General features: G+C 41.2%; 1 protein-coding gene across 4 annotated transcripts in view; it reads right to left on the bottom strand.

The window, feature by feature from the left end:
* LOC108715895 (proline-rich transmembrane protein 3) overlaps positions 1-11,983 on the bottom strand; it is a 51,930-nt gene extending 39,947 nt beyond the window's left edge. The window contains exon 1 of one of the 4 annotated variants that reach the window (XM_018261431.2): positions 11,753-11,983. The gene's annotated coding sequence lies outside the window, so the exon portion shown is untranslated. Of the gene's footprint in view, positions 1-1,132; positions 1,248-11,597; positions 11,719-11,752 lie in introns of those variants that run through there. The other 3 variants (XM_041561752.1, XM_018261432.2, XM_041561753.1) reach the window with 3 other exon arrangements.
* Between the last annotated feature and the right edge of the window lie 8,497 nt (positions 11,984-20,480).

Raw genomic sequence — 20,480 nt, 5'->3', positions numbered from 1 at the left:
GCGCTGCATCCCAGCCAGAGAATTGTACAGCATGATCACTGCTCATTGCCAACCAGATGCAAAGCTGCTGAAATGAGGGACTATCCAAAATCTCTTGGCCACTTTCATTCTCTCCAGTGATTAAAGTCACCTGGACCCCCCAGTCCCCAAGCAAGAATCAACTGGAAGCCTGATCTAGTTAATATAACAGTAGTTAATATAAGAGCACCTAAGCTGCAATAGCATCCTTAAACAGTAGCTGCATCATTCCCTACATTCAATAGACCAGTTCTTTGTAGGACAAGTAAAGGACAACGTGTGCCCATAAAGCACATATACAAGCAACCTAAATACCTCTAGGCAAGGTCACCATGGGAAAACTGTCTGGCCGTAGGCATGTATTACACTCACCTTTCAAGGTTGCAACATACTGAACAGTAATGAATACTCTTGAGTTATACTTCCCAGCACCCTCTACCATTCTTGGTGCAAGTGCTGCAAATGCTTCTTTTGCAATATGTGGTGTATAACATAAGGCTGTCCATTGTAGTTCACTTAATCTAATGTGCCATTGGTTGCCCATGCTGGACTCCCTGAATCAGTGGCTACAGCACTGGAAGAAGCAGGGGTGTAGGATTAAGGTGGTATCACTATCCCATGCTCTCTGACCAACCAGCCCCTAATTATCATATACTTTGATGTCTCCTTGCCCAACTCCCTGCATCCTGCAGCACTGCATTTACCTGGGTAATTTGTCCTCTCTTTGCAGTTTAGGAACCCTGACTGTGCATGGCACATTATTGACTGTGATCCCCTCAGCCTCTAGCTTTTCTGCCTATTAACCACTTTAGTCCTAGAGAAGCTCTGGGATAAACCATTGGAGCTGCTACACACGCATAATGCAAAACAGTTACAATAATAAATATCCAGTCTGTATTCCTCCAACTCTTATTAACCTGCATCTTTCAAGTGGAGACTGCAATGTGCACATACAGCTACATGCAAATATTGCCACCACTAGGGAGAGTGAGCTAGTTAAAGTGAGAGGAACGTGCAATCTCACATATGAGCAGCATAAGAGTCTTTCTATTTGTGTCGGGCACATGTCTCTCCTGCCCCAGGGCCTGCAGCGGTCTTTTGATAGTAAGCTCACCTTGGCAGCGTCTCTGCAATTCCTGCGACACAGCATCTTCCTCTGAGCTAAAAGCATGCGACTGCAGAGGATGCTCAGACTCAGCTAATAGAGCCCAGCGCAGCAGAGTTTACTGGGATGGGATCCCGTCTGTTTCCCTGTGATTGCTTTCCCAGAGCCAATTGCACATTGTTCCCATTTCGGCAAGGGAAAAGTGATGTAATGACCCCAGTCCTTCCCCTCTTTCTCTGGGATTATTCATGCAAAGATAAAGGAGCAAGAACAAGCACATGGCAGTAATTGCACTGGGAGGTGAATGAATATAACACTGATTTGTATTATGGATGAAATGATACTCGCCAGCACCTGGGGCAGAAATCAGACAGATTTGGCAGTGATCCGCTGTAGACCCCTCTGACTATAGCCCAGCGCTGCAGATGGGGGGCTTGTCATAAGGTGGGATGCAACATAACACAGCTTCTTGTGCCCCCTGCAACAAATCATGCAGCTTCTTGTGCCCCCTGCAATGTATTACATAGCATTTTGTGCCCCCTGCAATATATGGCACAGCTTCTTATGCCTCTTGCCTTCTCCCTATTCTTCTGCCAAGTATTGCAATGAAAACTGCTGAAGTGCTACAGATTACAGATTTTAATCACCTATTAATCACCTATTAAAGCCAACCACAAATAGTCCCATGTGGCACCCCAATCCAGTCCCAATGCCAGCCTGAACAGATGCACATTTGTGGTTAGGTTACAAACGAGCAGAATCCAGGAAAGATTTGCTTCACTGTCCCTGTGACATTAAATGGGCCTGTCAGACAATCTTGGAATCACAAGGGATTAGAGTTCTGACCTGATGCCATGGCCCAGCTAATTGCCAGTGACACATCCGGCAGATATGACTACGATCCTGTTGCTTTAACCCAGCCAGCAGTTGTACAAGGGGTAAAGCTTTGGGAAAGCAGTATGGCATCATATTCACACAAGCACCCAACCCAAATACCAACCCATCAAGTCACTTTCAAATCGGAATACATTAACCAATTCACCTGTCTACTCAGTATAGTTGTGCTTTGATAATAATTGTGTCATACCCTGATAATGTGGTGGTCATTGGTTTCATTGTGCTTTCCTTGCCCATATGTCACTATTTTCAGTTCAAAAAAGGGACATCATTCAGGGGTGTAACTACAGAGGAAGCAGACCCTGTGGCTGCAGGGAGGCCCAGGAGGTATAGCGGCCCCACAAGGCCCTAATTCATATATAGTTTCAATAAATATTGGTAAAACAAGTCAACCTCTAAACATTTTGCTGTAGGGCCTATTAATATCTAGTTATTCCACTGACATCATTAGTTCACCAGAGTAATCCAGAGGGGAAAACTCCACAGTTTTGTACTCATTTGAAAGACCACATTAATCCGAAGCGATGATTGATTTACAAAGCACTTGCATCTATAGTAAATCTGTGCATGACAACCCTGTCCTAACTCCCTGCTCCCCAGTTTGCCTGTCTGAATGACTCACAGGTTAGGAGATAGGTAGGGGTCAAAGGGGGGGACACACATGCAGGACTGTATTCTTGGCCCCCTCTTGCACGGCTGTTACTATGAGCAGCAACAGGAGCAGAAAAATAGGGGGTAGTGGGAGTTGAAAAGAAAAAAATCTCTTTATTGAATGAAAAAGTGGAGACTGCAATAGTAACTGCCCTGAAAACCGTTTCCAGTAAATGAAGGTCACTTCCCCTTGAGGAAAGTTTCTATATAATCTGAGATAATCAGCCTTTGCTTTCATCTCCACATCTCTGACCTTTAGGGTAGGGGCACACTGGGCATTTTCTCATTGAACGCCTTCCCTCTCTCTTGCGCTGGCTAGTATGAAAGATCGCCTACGCTAAAGCACACGCGACGATTTCTTTTCCGAAGTCGCCCGAAGTTGGAAACTTCAGGCAACTTCGGAAAACGAATCGCCACGTATGATTACAGCTAGAGAGTGGATTCCTAAAATACAGTCTTTACCCCCGATGATCTTAAAAATTGTTTTTTAATGCGAATGTACAGAGAAACTTTTGTGAGTGCAATTTTATCGTTTATTAAAGTGTAACATATTACGTTTTTGCACATGATACTCTTTATTGTCCATTAAAAAATTCTTGTTGGGAGCTGGCGATCATAATAACCCTAAGATTTCTGAGAAACGCAAGCAATTTTTCTTTACGTTTGTGAATATAATAGACTAATACAGCGAGCGGGATTCAAAGTGTGGGTATTAACCCTTTCAGCTCTCCTCTCTGTGTTTGTTCTAATGATTCGATGGTATTAAAGGATAAGTAAACCTTTAAAATAATTTAATGTAAAATGGATGAGGGTGCTATTCTAAGCACTTTTATCATTTACATTTATTATTTATTATAAAAATTAAGGGATACATGTACTGTTAATATAAATTAATTTTGTTACAACAGCGCCACCTACTGGTCAGTTTCCGACCAGTCTGACCACCAAGTAGTCAAAGAAGTTGCCAGGAGAAAGAAAGAGGCTGCTCTGATGTTTAGGAAAAAAATAGAAATCTTTCTCACATCTTTCCTAAACAGAACAACATTCTTTCTTCTGACAATTTATTTGACTATTTGGTGGACAGACTGGACAGAAAATGACCAGCAGGTGGCGCTGTTGGAACAAAATTAATCAGGACATGTATCCCTTTATATCTTGGAATTAAAAGAAAATAAATAATAAATGTAAATGACAAAAGTGCTTAGAATAGCACCCTCATCAATTTTACATTCACTTATTTTAAAGGTTTACTTATCCTTTAAGAACACTATACACTAATGGTGAAGGTTTTCTCTATATTGTACACTGATCTATGTATTTATTCATAAGGCACTAGGTGTGCATTTAATTAAAGAAATACTACACTATATTCCACTTCCCATATCTCTTGTCCGAGGGATAAAGCGATCTTCTTTGAAGTTGGATTTTTGATTGAAGGCAGAAGAAGGCCTTGCAGATCGATGAACTTGGGACTGCTCAGTTTGGGACTCATTTTGGTATATTTACCTTTTTGACAGAAATGAGAATGAATCAGGCCATGAAAAGGAAACTGGGGGCATGACAAAAAATTTTTTGCTGGGGGGTCCTGTAGTTATACCCCTGGTCCCAAGGTTGGAATTGAACCACATGGTTACAAGAGAGAAATATTTTCCATTGCGCCATCCATACAACTGAAGGAAATGACTAAATCTATTTCAGTCTTGTGGCCATACATGAGCTACTTGAGTACAGTCTACTGAGAGAGTAAGAGGAACCGCACCTTAAAAGATGATTTACTGAAATTTGGTCGATATTCTGGGATCAAATTGACATTAGCTCCAAATCACATACTTTGGACTGGCTACAATAATAAGATAATCCATAAAGGTTCAATGAAAATGTCTTGGTATTCTTTATTTGTTACTTTAAGGTTAGGTAGTTTAGTAGTTTGGTTGTATGATTAGTGTAACTCATGTGTATTCATCTCTTGACAACAATCAAGGTGGCTCCACCTACTGTTTTGGAACCGAATGAGCTTCACTGTTCAGCCTTCATCTTTTTTCAAAGTGTCTGCTTGTTTAACTTGGAAAAACAATAAAAATCATTTAAAAGAGAGAGTAGGAGGGTTCACATGCAGCTCCTCCTACATGCTCAGTAGGAGGGACAAACGTGCTATGGCCACCTTTCTTTTGTAAACCTCTTCTTCTAGCCATGACCTTGCACTGGTTGTAGCAGCAGATGAAATTCACAACAAAGCTGCCCGATTCCTGAATCAACTGATATCTATGTACAAGTATGTAAGACCGTTATCCAGAAAGCTCTGAATTACCTTAATTTCCTTTTTCTCTGTAATAAAAAAGTAGCTTGTACTTGACCCCAACTAAGATATAATTTATCCTTATTGGAAGCAAAACCAGCCAATTGGATTTATTTAAAATTTGCATGGTTTTACAGTAGATTTTAGGTAGAAAGATCCAAATTACGGAAAAAAACGTTATCCAGAAGAACCCAGGTCCCGAGCATTTTGGATAACAGGTCCTATACCTGTACTATGGGTCACCATACATGTACCATATTATAGGTATGTGTACAAGTTCACTCGGGGGTACAATGACTCAACACTCCATTAGCTTTTAAAGGATATTTAAAGGCATAATTTAAAAAGGGTGAAAGTAAAGTTCCCAAATTATATTTTATTTTAGGGCTGCCTCAACAAATTAGTAGAGCAGTTCACTGAGAGATTAGTAGCAATTTCTATGGATTAAGCCATTACATAACAAATTCAAGAGACACAGAAGGTGGTAATTAGCATTATTCTAATATAATTAAAGATAATGATATAACCACAGTGTGTCCATTTGATCAATGCAGAAGGCTTGGGCTTGCGCCGCAATATGTTATGTGAGCAGGAGGAAAGTCTGGGAGTCCTTGGCACCCCCACCCAGTCTAAAGGCGTATGAATCAGCTTCCGACACCCTGCATTGTCTCAGCCATTTACACTTGGCAATTAACAGCACAGATGAGTTTATGTTAAGTGGCAAAGATAAAAAGCACTTGGGAATCACATCTGCCTGCAACAAAGGCGACTTTGATTATGAAAACATGGAACACAAAGTACCCATTGTCAACAATAGATTGGGAAGAGAGATGAACACACAATTTATAGGCAAGGGCGAAGCACAGTGACTTTATCACCCCGTACGACCCTCCCTGCTGTCAGGAGCTCAGTTTAAACACATATTCTGGTGCTAAAATATATCTTTTCATAAGGGATCATTTATGAAGGGAAAGACAGGGTGCAAAATGCAAAAGAATGGGCACAATCTGACATTTTTTTACACTTTGAAGCCTTCCTCCCAGCCCAAATGAATTATTGCTTATTTTTGCACTACATTTTGGAGCACAGAAACCTGTAGCCACTCTATGAACACAGTCCTGTCTTCATTCTGCGCAGCTTCATTTTTAAGGGGCAGGAGGCACCCTTCCCTTTCCCTCTACTGGTCCCTTAACTTGTGTGTGAATTCATATGTGCAATTTAGAGAGCTGTGTCAGATGAAGGCCCCTACAGGGCCCTGTGTAATGCTACGCTCTGCACCTTGCACCATTTGTATAAATCTGCAGAGCTCCTAAGGTTGTCTCTGCGTAACAAAAAGGGATGTGCTCTTTCGCTCATTAGTGCTTCTGCACTTCTGCCCAGGTGTGTCTTAAAAGGGTTATCAGAAATAAAGTTAGGGCCAGACTGGGGGTCAGGGGTCTCCCGGCTCCTGAACTCAAGAGCTCACTTCTCCTACCCCCATGGTAATCTCCCCTGTGCATGTCCACTCACCCACTCTCAATGCAGCACCTACTTCCACTGCACCACCTACGTCCAATGCTCCACCTACTTCCAATGCGCCCTCCTGCTCTCTTCCTCCCAATGCAACGGCCGTCCCCCCAATGCTCCTCCTGCTAACCACTCCTTAGTTTGTACTACCACAATTTCCTCCTAAAAAATTGCAGTTGCTGGTCCTGGCTGGGGGCAGACCTGGGTCAGTGGGGGCCCCTTGTTTTTTTTCCGATGCCCCGCTGTCCCAATCTGACACTGGTTAAGGTGGGTACTATCAAGGGTGTAGTCAGGTGGGGTCTTATGCAGCAGTGCAGGGGTGTACACTGGAGTGAGTATGCTGAAGAAGTCTACTTTCTAAAGCACACACACACATAAATATACATGTGCTATCAATAAAGAATGTGTATTTATAATGAGCTGAGGGCTAGAAGAGTCCAGGAAGGTCCTACAATCTCAGCTTCCCCCAGTCCAACTGTGCCAGTTGCCCCCCACCACCGCATCTCCCCCCACAACACATCTATTAGAAGTTAGATGTGCGCTACCAAATAAACCAGAATAGCTGGATCAATGTTGCAGTCAATGCCTGGGCCCTTATCCCACCAATGTCAGAAGAAGGGAGAACATATGGGCAGATCCTGCAGTCAATGGAACAGCAGCCAAACTTATGGTTTTCATGTTCAGTTGTACAGCCAATATTTAAAATGAACATATGGAAATGTAGCCAGTCTGTTGCAATGCTTTTATAACAGCTGATGAGCGTGGGAAGGAGCAGACAAAGGGAATGTGAAAGGTGGAAAATAAGAGTTTCTATGCGGAATAAGACAAGGACAAATTTACAAATCCTGAAATTCTGTGCAACAATATTTCTTTAGGTGGACATGGACTGGTTCAGAGCTGAACCAAGTACAGTTGCCACCAAAGGCCATATTACTCTGCCGGGTGCCCTCACAGCCCATCTATACACTTGCACTGACACCCCCCACCCACCCCTACACCTACTCCTTCCAGTTGCTTGGGATCAAAATTCACTCAGAAATGCACCCCCCGTACTTGATCCTAAGCATGTGCCTATTCCACTACTCCTAGTCCCAGCCCTGAGCAGATTGATATTAGCTACCATCTCGTCTACCTCTGACCAAGTCGGAATATTATTGGCTTGTGTATGGGGACCAAATGGCCTGTCCAACTGATATCAGGCCTCTGATTGGCCCCATACCTTTGGTAAAGGTTGGACATTCCATTGGGCATGGATCACATTGGATATAGGCCCCAGTTATAATCTCATTGATCTTGGAGTTAAACTCTTAAATAACCAGGGGGCTGTACATTGTTTACTGGAAAAAAAACCTTTAATCTTCCTATTTTATGACAGAGCATATTTATTTTACTGGTGCAACTAACTGACTCATGCCACCTGAAACAAACCCCACAAAATGTAGTGTACAGCTTTAACACAATAACACACAGGGGTTTTTATTTCTTTTTGTAAAAGTTCTGTTCCTTTGTGAATCTGTTATTAAAAAAGAGAGTTTGTAGGATTTTTCATACAGTAGGTCCCACCGGTAGAGAGTCTTTGCTATCCCGACAGGCCTGTCCCACCTAGGGTTGCCACCTGGCTGGTAAAAATGATGGTTGATCCCAATGTTATTAATAGGGAAAAAAGATAAATATATAGGAAGGCCGGTATTTTTTTCCAGAAAGCTGGCAACCCTAGTCCCACCCTGTCCATTTGCTTGGGTCACCCAGTTCTTTTTGAGCAAAGTGGCAAGGATCTACAGGCAGAGTTTTATAGTTCTGTGAGGTTGGCATTGCAATAAAGGAGTGGTGTGAATGTCAATACAATATGGAGTAAATGAGGTTTATAGAATATTACAGGACTGATTTCCCAATTGCAACATTATAACTTTACACTCTCACAGCCAGTATTAATGTAATTCATTCTGTTCCATCTGTTCTTTTCTCACTTGGTCGTAGCAAATACCAACACCAGTTGAATTGCTCAGATACGAACAATGGTACCACAAGTGTCAGAGCTCACCAGTGGAGTAACTAGATATTACTGGGCCCCACAGAAAAATACATTTTAGGGCCCCCAACATATCCAGAGGTTGTCCTGTTTTACCAATATGTTTTGGATTGTATATGAATTCGAGCCTCATGGGGCCCCTATACCTCCTTTTTTTGAAGAAGTTTTGGCAACAGCTTGAGCTCAATATATAGTGTAACCATAATAGTTCCCCTTTAAGAGGCCCTGGGTCAGAATCTACCCATGGCTGGTGTCAGACTTCAATCCCCCTTTTTGATCAGGCTTAGACATGAATGGATACAAAAGTACCGACTCTGCAAAACAAAGGAGAAGAATGCAGCGCTAGGTGCACACAAGGTATTAGCTGCTAATATTCATATGCTGCCAGATTCCCAGGCAAAGCAGGGACACAGGGCCTTGGGCCAGTTATATTCTATATCAGTGTAACTTGTGTTACCATAAGTGTAACTAGAGATTACTGGGCCCCAAAATATCTAGAGGTTGATCTGTTTTACCAATATTTATTGGAATTGTATATGAATTGGAGCCTCATGGGGCCCCCTGCAGCCGCAGGGTCTGCTCCCTCTGTAGTTACACCCCTGGTTACCATGTTGTGCACCAATATGTTCCTTATCTGCCCATGCACCAACTGACAAGTCTTTAAACTGGACACATCTGGAAGGATCCAACTCCTGATCAGACACGTTGAAATTGGTCATATGTCCCAACCAAATCTGGGCATGTATAGCCATCTTGGGACAAAGGAATTTATGAGAATAAAGTTTACTGACTGCCCTTGCCCCATGACCCCTCAAACTCTGGCCAGATTATTCTAGGGACCTTAGCACTAGCAGTCCAGGCAAATCAATACCAGTTGGGAGCACAGACAAAGAGTAACAATTAGTAGAAGATGGCAAAATAAAGACATAAAATAAAAGGAAGGAAACATCATTAGCAGATAAACAGACGCCTGTACCAAGCACATTGTGTAACATAATGTTATCATACACACAAGTCCTTGGCAACAGCTAAGCAGAGCCCATACTCGTCTCATAGCGCTGTACAGATAAGAGAGCTTTAAATAAACCCTATTTCCGGAGCCAAACACCGCACAGTTCCTGGTGCTGGTCCGATGCTGGCTCCGCAAGGCTACCACTTAATTGTTATTGTTGTTTATCTTTCTATTCCCTCTCCTGTTCATATTTCAGTTTCTCATTTAAAGCAATGCCTGGTTGCTAGGGTAAGTTGGACCCTAGCAACTAGATAGCTTCTAAAATTCCATATTGGACAGCGGCTGAATTAACAACTCGAAAACCACAAATAATAAAAAACAAAGACCAATTGCAAATTGTCTCAGAATATCACTCTCTACACCATACTAAAAGTAAATTCAAAGCTGAAAACCCCCTTTAAATGTAAAACCTTTGAGAACATCGACACAATCAGCACCTTCTTCAACCTGCAAACTGGTTTAATTATTATTAATAATAATTTGGCTACAGATTATTACTGTGACAACACTCAGCATTCATATACCATTACAGATTATCAGTTTAACAACACTCAGCATTATAATACCATTACAAATAATCAGTGTTACAAATAAAAGTGTTCCAGATTATCAGTGTAGCCATCACAACTGTCACATCTAGGCTAATATTGTTACAGATTATCACGCGTCATCCTAAAACTGTAACAGATTATCATAATCAACAACTCAGCATTCTGTTAATGTTACAAATAATCAGAGTAACAACACTCTGCATTCTAACACTGTTATAAATTATTAAAGGGGTGGTTCGCCTTTACCTTTTAGTATGTTATAGAATGTATAATTCTAAGCAGCTTTTCAATTGGCCTTCATTTTTGTCTTTTTTTTTTATAGTTTTTGAAAAATTTGTCTTTCTCTTCTTGTTTCCATTTTCCAAATGGGGGTAAGGGAACACTTCAAAAACAAATGCTCTGTAAGGCTACACATTTATTGTTATTGCTACTTTATTTTACTCATCTTTTTATTCAGGCCTCTCCTATTTATATTCCAGTCTCTAATTCAGATCAATGCCTGGTTGCTAGGGGAATTTGTACCCTAGCAACCAGATTGCTGAAATTGCAAACTGGAGAGCTGCTGAATAAAAATTGAAATAACTCAAAAACCACAAATAATAAAAAATGAAAACCAAATGCAAATTGTCTCAGAACATCACTCTCTACATCATACTAAAAGTTAATTTAAAGGTGAACAACCTCTTTTCATTAAACCAAAATAACAGTCATGTCTTGAATAATTTTGTTTCAAATTAACATGAGCATTCTAATGTGTTACAGATTACTACTGTGACAACACTCTTCTAACACAATTCCAAAATATCAGTGCAACCATAACAACTCATATCTAGACTTATATCTTTACAAAATATTACTTTAGCGACACTCATCATCCTAATACTATTACAGATTAATAGTGTAACCAAAACAACACTCATATCTAGACTTATATCTGTACAAATTATTACTCTTCAACACTCATCATCCTAATACTATTACAGTTTATTAGTGTAACCAAAACAACACTCATATCTAGACTTATATCTTTACAAATTATTACTCTAACGACACTCAGCATCCCTAATACTATTACAGATTATTAGTGTAACCAAAACAACACTCATATCTAGACTAATATCTTTACAAATTATTACTTTAGCGACACTCATCATCCTAATACATTACAGATTATTAGTGTAACCAAAACAACACTCATATCTAGATTTATATCTTTACAAATTATTGCTCCAGCAACACTCAGCATCCTAATACTATTACAGATTATTAGTGTAACCAGAACAACACTCATTTCTAGATTTATATCTTTACAAATTATTACTTTATCGACACTCATCATCCTAATACCGTTACAGATTATTAGTGTAACCAAAACAACATTCCTATCTTAACTTATATTGTAAGAGATGATCAGTCTAACAACACTTAGCATCCTAATACTGTTACAGGTTCTCAGTGCAACAAGACTCATCGTTCTAATACATTAATAGCTTATTAGCATTGCCATGGCAGTACTGGGGATAGCACTATACCTGCAGGTAATCACTTGAGATCCCAGACAGCTAATAATAATGAGTGAGAGGTGAGACGACTGTCTGCCCCTGTGATCACATGTCCCACAAATCTCCCTTCAGCTCCTGTATCCATCATCAGTGAGACATCACATTATAGATGACTAATCACTCACCAGCTGCTATACCTTGTTCTGCATCAGACTTATAGTTCCTCCGGATCAGATACAGTGTAGCCCTGCCCGGTGCTCAGGGTTGTACAGATGTAGCCAGATGCAGATTCCCTGGGGCAGATAATGAATGAATGGGAATTCTTCCCCTGCTGGGCAGCATATGGCTTCTCTGTCTCTCTCGACCTCTGCCTGTGTGTGTGTTCTGCCTGCTCTGAGCTCTACACTCTGCCCACAGCATAGCAAAGCCCAGGGCTACACCTCCAAATGACACTCAGTAAGAAGGGAGCATACGTATTCTCTCTCTCCGTCACTTTTCCAGGAAGCAGGAACAGCAGAAAGCAAAGCCTGCTCTTTGGATGAAAGAGCAACCAACTACTTGACTATTATTCCTTAATAATAAAGAAAATCTACCAGCAATTGTAAATAAGCGTTAGTCATGTTTTGCAAATGTTCATTAAATCATAAGCAATAAAGCACAAGGAATGCTGCACTCAGATCTTTCAGCATCTGGACATGGGAATTCATTAACATTTGCAGGAGCTGCCATACTACTTTCTCTTATTGACTACAGCCTGTAGTTTTTTTTTAAACAAATAAATATTTTTTTTTGTTCTTCAAAGAAACGTTTTTGCACAGCGTCGGATCACGCCAAAATCGCTCGTGGAGTTCTACCCTAAGGCATCGTACAGCTGTTATGGACAATCTTGCTATGTCTTTCAGCTTTATTTTTTAACCATGAAACGTAGTTAGTTAATCCAAAGGTTAATGGGGTGGTTCACCTTTAAATTAACTAATTCTAAACAACTTTTCAATTGGCCTTCATTTTTTCTTTTTCTTACAATTTTTTTTTAATTATTTGGCTTCTTAATCTTACTCTTTCTAGCTTTCAAATGAGGGTCACTGACCCCATCTAAAAAACAAATGCTCTGTAAGGCTATAAATGTATTGTTATTGCTACTTTTTATTACTCATTTTATATTTTATATTCATACCCTCTCCTATTCATATTCCAGTCTCTTATTATTATTATTATTATTATTAATAAATCAGTGCATGGTTGCTGGGGTAATAAGGACCCTAGAATCCTGATTGCTGAAATTGCATACTAGAGAGCTGCTGAAAAAAAAGGGAAATAAAACCAGTGTCAGACTGGGGGACCCAGGGCCCCCCATCCCAGACGCAAAGTGTCCTCTGACCTGAAACCGCGCCTACCTTCTTTTTTATTCAGCCGCGATGGGGCCCAGGGAGGGAAGTCGGAAGTCGCTTCTGGCAGGTACTGGGCCAGGGCTCACTGTTTTTTTTCCTGGCCTAGTCCGACACTGAATAAAGTAAAATCCATAACTAATTAAAAATGAAAACCAATTGCAAATTGTCATAGACTATCACTCTGTGCGTTATACTAAAAGTTAATTTAAAGGTTATAGGTTTATCAGTATTAGCATTTATTACCATTAGGGGTGCCAAACTTGCTCCCCACCAGCTCTTGCTGAACTACAATAAACCTTGCCCAATGACAGTTCAACATCCAATGTTACAGCAAAGCTTAATGTAATGGGCCACACAGCACATAATAAGGGCACAGCCTATAGGCTATATGTCTAGCAAGTGCCAGTAGGAAATTCCAGCTGCATTGTTTCCCATTGACCATATCAGCTAAAACTCCATCATTAGGCAGCAGCCATGAAGGGGAGCCAAAATGGTACCCCTCAGAGTAATTTGAGAGACTTTCTTAAAGTATTAAATCTTCTCAATGTAGCTTTGCCAAAGCACCCATAGCAATGGTACCCTGTATATCAGGGCTTTCCAACTGGTGGCCTGCGACCCCCCCTTATATGGCCCTCCATATCAAAGTCTGCCTGCTGTGTCTGTTTACCATTTGTAACATTTAAAAGGTATCACTACAGAGATTAACTGGGCCCTGCATTTTTTAATCAAATTCAGACTAATCCCCTGTATTGTTCTAACCTGTGATCCCCCCTGTATTGTTCACACTTGTGACACCTCTATTTTTTATATCCTAAAGCCTGTACTGTTCACACCTGAGACCCAGACTGAAACTGCCCACATTGTTCACCTGTTCACACTTTATACAAAATGCTAATGGGGCACCAGCACTGAATCACTGTATGTAGTACATATTAGACTGGTCCTGAATTTCCTGTCTCCTGCTCTGTTCTGTTTTCCCTCCCTGTGTGTGTCATACTTTGCCTGCTCTTTGCACCCTGTGTTTGCCATACTCTGACAGTCCTATGATCAATATGGAACATAAGCCTGGTATTTGTTCTGGGGGTTTGTTAACATTTGAAAATTGTTGTTAGGGGTTTAATCATTTGCTGGGGTACTGTATTATACACAGGGGAGGAGGAGGCATATGGATTTAAGGGTATGTCTTAATATGACTTAGCTTTTTTCACATATGAGTGGCATGGTGCCGGGCCAAGGTAGTTTGGCACCCTAGGCAAGAGCTTCAATCAGCGCCCCCTGTCCTGCATTACCATTTTCCTCCTTACTATGATTGTTTTTAAATAAAGAGAGCAAGATAATGTACAACACTTTCATTTATATTACTGCCCCCTGTACCTGTACCAGCAAGCTCAGCAGCCATCCATTATACAGCCCTCCTGCAGCCATCATATTGCCCCCAATCTTTACCTGTGCCAACAGCAGCCAAAAATAAATCTGATCCCCCAGACTGAGTGACCATGATTACTGAAACAAATGATTAAATAAACGCTTGAAAAAAAAACTGCGCCCCTCAATGATGGCGTCCTAGACAGCCATCTACTCTGCCTACCCCTAGTTCCAGCTCTGATCCCTGCAGTGAGCACCAACCATCTGGTTTTTTGGTGTGCTATTAATGTGGACATGGTCTTGCGGTAACAAGGGTGTGGTTTAAAGTGGGTGTGGTCTAAAACAGGGAGTGGCTAACACTGGCTTCCATTATCAGCCCTCCACCATGTAGAAAGTTTCCAGCCCTCTGTACCATATAAATTGGACACCACTGCTGTTTATCATCCTAGTTGCTTGCTGGCCTATTGCTCGGATATTACTTGCTGTGAAGTTTTATATCAGGGCTCTTACACATGCACACAGGCTTGTCCAATCACAGCTCCTCATGTTCCACCTGCAACTAATTGTATCAGAATATTAACAATGCCGTAGATAGTTCCAATAACAATAACAATCCTAATTATAACATAATAGCTAGGACTGAAAAACAACATACTCCCATCAAGCTCAAACCCTTACTCGACTCTTTAGCATCTTATTGTTAGTAATCCAGTTATATAATATTTGCACATAATTGCCCATTTCCGTAGCTGCCTCCAAGCCTGATTAAAAGAGACATATACATACATGGTACACAGGCATCTTCTGATCCTCAGTTTGACATGCCCCATAGAGTGTCAGCCTTGTTTGCAGCTGATATGCACAGCAGTCGGCAGCCTGAGTGGCTGTGGGATGAACATGCAGTGAATGGAGCAGCTCCTGGCAGGGTGGTGGGACATCCCCCTATCATGAGATTAAAGAGGGGCCACCTGGGATGGAGCCAGAGAGGCTTATGTAGTGCAATGCCTGACTGGGGTTTGAGTTCCCATCCATGCTAGCCAAAGGGAGTATCGTGGTTGTCCTACACCTTACTACTGATGTAAAATTGTCACATGGGGCTTTACTTGACCATTTATGTTGCTGTGAGTATCTTGAATAAGAATGTGCAATGTTTATGATTTCTGGTTTTATTCCTATATTTAGAGGCAACTTCTTTCTCTTCCAAATATGCTCCATGTGTTTGCCCCAGGCTGACACAGTGGCTGTTAGTGCAGATGTAAGACTGGGCGGAGAAGAGTGTCGGCTGTTTCTAGGTTGGTGTTTATACACAGGTGGAGAACATGAGGCTGTGGCCTTAATTTACTGGAAGTTCAGTACAGACTTTGGGGTGAATTTAGGCTGAGAATACATATTGAAGTTGAAAGTGACCCATATGTGCAGACTCACTGGGACACCACTGGAAATCAAAGAGCTCCATGTTACTTGCCGGTCTCTCCTCTCCAGGGGGCCCCAGTTATTAGCTCACCTCCCACCAGTCCACCCTGGGTTGTGGGTTCTTCCAACTAAGTAGAACAAGGCCCCAATGGAAAAAATGCCCAACTAAATTGCACGCCGGGCCACACCTTTGATATGCCCTGTGTTTGGCCCATTATGCCCCAAGCACTTCCATCCTCCACCAAACCTGGCCCACAACCTGCAAGCCCCACCCCAAGTCACAAATTGGCCCATACCCCTAACTAGGCTCCTAACCCCACTCAGAATGGCAGCCCTATATAAAGTGACTTGTACATTCCATTAAAGCCAATGGTGGTCTGCACTTGAAGTTTAAATACTGGAGATACAGGAGAAGACACAGCATGGGAACTGAACCTCTTGTTCAGAGAATATTACTAACCAGGCCCGGACTGGCAATCTGTGGGTTCTGGCAAATGCCAGAGGGGCTGCTATAAGGTCCCATAGAAAGTCAGTATTTAGTGGGCTGGTGGAGGCTGTTTGGGCCTCTGTGTGGGCTGATTGGACCTCTATGTACCAGAAATGCCAGGGCCTATTTTAATTCTCAGTCCGGACCTGTTACTAACCCTAACTTATAGAGGCACTATGATCTACTGATCTAGGTACCAATAGTAACTAATTACATTTTTTTAATTCATTGTTTCATCAACTGGGCAGGTTTGAAAATTTCCCAGTGCAATTCAATGGAGTATACTTTCCCTTTAAAGAATACAGATGGAGATTCTTTAAGATTCAAATTGTTGGTGGGAAGAGTTAATGGGGGGCAGAGCAGGGCTGGGGCTGTTTGTTCTGTGACACACACCTGTCCGGATACAGAATTTTATTTTACTGAATTTGGCTCATTTTAGTTAATAAGCCTCTGCTGTAATTGCTTTGCTCTGGATTTTGCATCTACACCAGGGCTAAACATTGTCTCTAATAGGCTGCGGCAGGTGCTATTGTTTGTATTGGCCGGATGCCACTTTCCTTATCGGATGGGTTTTGTAATGGGGGTGGGGGGGTGGGAATGAAAAATACTAATTACCCTTATTCCTCAGAATCTTAGTCATGTTTACTTTCCTTTTGTATAAATAGTCAGTGAGACAGAAGGATATTATACACACACAATCTATCACGCACACTATTAATACAAATGGGAGTTGCCATGTGGCTTCATTTGTTAGAGGAAAATCAAAAATCCCAGATAGACCCAAGGAAATAGCACTTTATTGGCCAAAGTAATCATCTAGTGACTGTATCGAACAACAATGTATAAACTGAGAAATAAAGTATCTGCACTTGGAACAATCAAAGGTAAAAAGCAAGTTCTGTAATTAATCAATAAAATGTCCCTTTTTTCCTCAAAATAGCGGGATTACTTTTGAGTAGCAAAATAGTGTATTTGGCAGCTGATGAAAATCTGTGGGTTGCAGTTTAACAACAGCTGGAGGGCAGCAGATTGGACATCCCTGATGTGTGTATTAAAAATGAGTTTTGCTACCAATGTCAGGGTCTGCTCAGGAGCAAAGCAATACTCACAACAGGAGCCATTTCAGTTCCATATATACAACTCATTTACATTTCTAAAGTTGTCCTTCTATGCCCGGATCTGGTTGGCTGATTTCAACTGTACTGCCCAACCAATAATGTTTTGAGGATTATCAATCCTAATGGAAAATTGCTGTCAGTCAGCCTAATGAAGTCCTGGGTCAATGAACGCCACAACCCTATCCCATCCTCTCCCATCTCAGACCCAACTGCTGTGCTCTAATCTCTTATATACACGTTGCAGTGTCTGACCCGCCTATAGCTGAAGCCATTGGTGAGACAGGGAGGGAGCAGCTGTTTAAGAAAGAGTGAAATTAAGATGCAATAAAATTAAAAAACATTGTAAAGATGGGCAATTAAAGAGATACTGACACCAGAAATTAAACTTTTTTATTTAAATCTATAATAACATTGCTATTTATTTTGCCATAAAAGTATTTACCTAATGCTTTTACATTACCTATCTGGTCTCCAATGTTCTGCTGTAAGGAGGCTGCCATATTTGTGCAGCAGTAGCATGAGAAACTCTGACAGGTTAGCAAAATAGTCAGGCTTAGGAACTTCAAGTAACAATTAGGGGCCCATTTACTTAGCTCGAGTGAAGGAATAGAAGAAAAAATACTTTGAATTTCGAATGGTCGAATATGGCTACTTCGACCATAGAATTGGCTACTTCAACTACTACGACTTCGAATCGAACGATTCGAACTAAAAACCGTTTGACTATTCGACCATTTGATAGTCGAAGTACTGTCTCTTTAAAAAATTCTTCGACCCCCTAGTTCGCCACCTAAAACCTACTGAGGCCAATGTTAGCCTATGGGGAAGGTCCCCATAGGCTTCCTAACAATTTTCTGATCGAAGGAATATCCTTCGATCGATGGATTAAAATCCTACGAATCGTTCGATTTGAAGGATTTAATCGTTCGATCGCACGATTATTCCTTCGATCGTAGGAATAGTGCTAAATCCTTCGACTTCGATATTCGAAGTCGAAGGATTTCAATTCGGCAGTTGAATATCGAGGGTTAATTAACCCTCGATATTCTACCCTAGGTAAATTTGCCCCTTAGTGTTGGGCGAATTTATTGGCCAGGCATGGATTAGCGGCAATTGTGTCGACAGTGCATGTTTTCGCAAAACTGCAGTGAAAATTCGCAGTGGAAAAATTCGATGCAACAAAAAAATTGTCGCACATCAAAATTGATGCACGTCAAAATGAATTGGACGCCCATTGATTTTAATAGACTTGGACAAAAGAGTCACACGTGTAATAATTGTTGCGTGCATAATAATTGTCACGTGTTGAAATAATTTGGATGCCCATTGACTTTGATGCATTTGGACAAAAGAGTCGCGTGCATAAAAATTGTCACTCGTGTCAAAATTGTCGCATGTCAAAATAAATTTGACACCCCTTGAGTTCAATGCATTTTGTGAATTTTTTGCCGATTCGCAAGAGTAAGTTGAAACCAATGACCAATGTGTGCGGGTGGTGCCATTCCTGTTTGCATCTGCAGGACCCCTCCATTTTATCCTATGAGGCTGTTTCCGGCAGAGGCGTTCTTAGTGTCCGCCCACTCGATGGGTTCTGAAGGCTGAAAGCTGCAATTATAGTCAAAGCACGAGCAACTTGATGCCTCATAAAGGATGGGTGTTCTCTGCCGAAAGTACTTTGGACCTCAGGCTTTAATCTGCATGGAGATGATGCTGGGTTGGGAGGCAGCTGCACTTTAGAAGGAATGTGTGGGATAATTGTTTCCTCTTAAAGGAGACCTAGAAATATTGTACATTATGTTTTGTGTTTCTGTACCAGCCCAAGGCAACCACAGTCCTTTAGCAGTAAAGATCTGTGTCTCCAAAGATGCCCCAGTAGCTCCCCATCTTCTTTTCTGCTGATTCACTGCACATGCTCTGTGCTGCTGTCACTTACTGAGCTTAGGGACCCACTCACAATATACAGTACACATAGAATAGAAATGTCACAATATAAGGCTGATTAGTAATTAATACAGATAATTACTACATGGCAGCACAGAAACCAGTGCAATTAGCATCAGAATTTAATAATCAGCCCTGTAGCATCAGCTTATATTACAGACCAACCTCATTTTCTGCTGGATAATTAGTGACGACCCCTAAGCTTAGCTTCTCAACAGCCAATCAGAGCCCACTGAGCATGTGAGTGTCACAGACACTTTCCAAGATGGTGACCCCCTGTGACAAGTTTGAAGTCCTGGATCATTGCTGCTATTGACAAGCTGAAACTTTAGGCTGGTGCAATAAGTTTAATATATGAAATATGGTATTTTTTGCCATATTCATATTTAGGGTTTAGTTTCTCCTTTAAAAGATGTAATGAAAGGTATCAAACTCACACTAAAATCTGAGAAAAAAAGTTAACCAGAGAACCCTTTGACTTTGCTGTCCCAGCTCGGTCAGTCTATTAGAATAACAAAGGGGTGATGCACCAAACAGGCCTACAGTGACCTTTTGGTTGACGGCCGCATTGGGTTGTTGTGGTCCATGCTCAATGGGAATTTTTTTTTGGATAATTTTCGGTCAAGTGTTGGTAGGAAAGCAGTTCCAGTCACCCCATAGACGTGCTGATATCCAGTGTATCCAGAGTCCAGTGACGAGTTTGATCTTTGGAGATCATTAGTAGGTATGGTCAAAGCTCTACTGATTTTTGTCTAGTCTGTAGTAGTCATGAGCGAATCTGTCCCACTTTGTTTCGACCGAAAAATACACGAAACTGCAAAAAAATTTGCGAAACTGTGAAAATTTCGCGAAACGCATTGAAGTCAATGGCCATTTTTACTTGCGATAAGTTTTACGCATGCAACAGTTTTTTCAAGTCAATTGGCGTTTTTTCTTATGGCGACTTTTCTGTACTAATGCTTTAAAGTCAATGGCCATTTTTTCTAAAGGTGGCTTTTTTGTCCAATTGCTTTAAAGTCAATGGGCGTTTTTCTTGTGGGCGTTCTTTCTCTGCAAATATTTCCAAAAAAATTTGCACATGGCAAAATTCGTAATTTCGCTGAGAATCCATGGGTGGTGAAGAGATTCGCTCATCACTATCTGTATGAGTGAGGTTACGATTGTGCAGATGGAGTTTAGAAATATCATATTGCCATTCAAA

Source organism: Xenopus laevis, chromosome 4S (genome assembly GCF_017654675.1).
Source record: "Xenopus laevis strain J_2021 chromosome 4S, Xenopus_laevis_v10.1, whole genome shotgun sequence".
Classification (NCBI taxonomy): domain Eukaryota; kingdom Metazoa; phylum Chordata; class Amphibia; order Anura; family Pipidae; genus Xenopus; species Xenopus laevis.
Note: the sequence above shows the minus strand (reverse complement) of the source record. Positions and strands in the feature narration are given on the sequence as shown.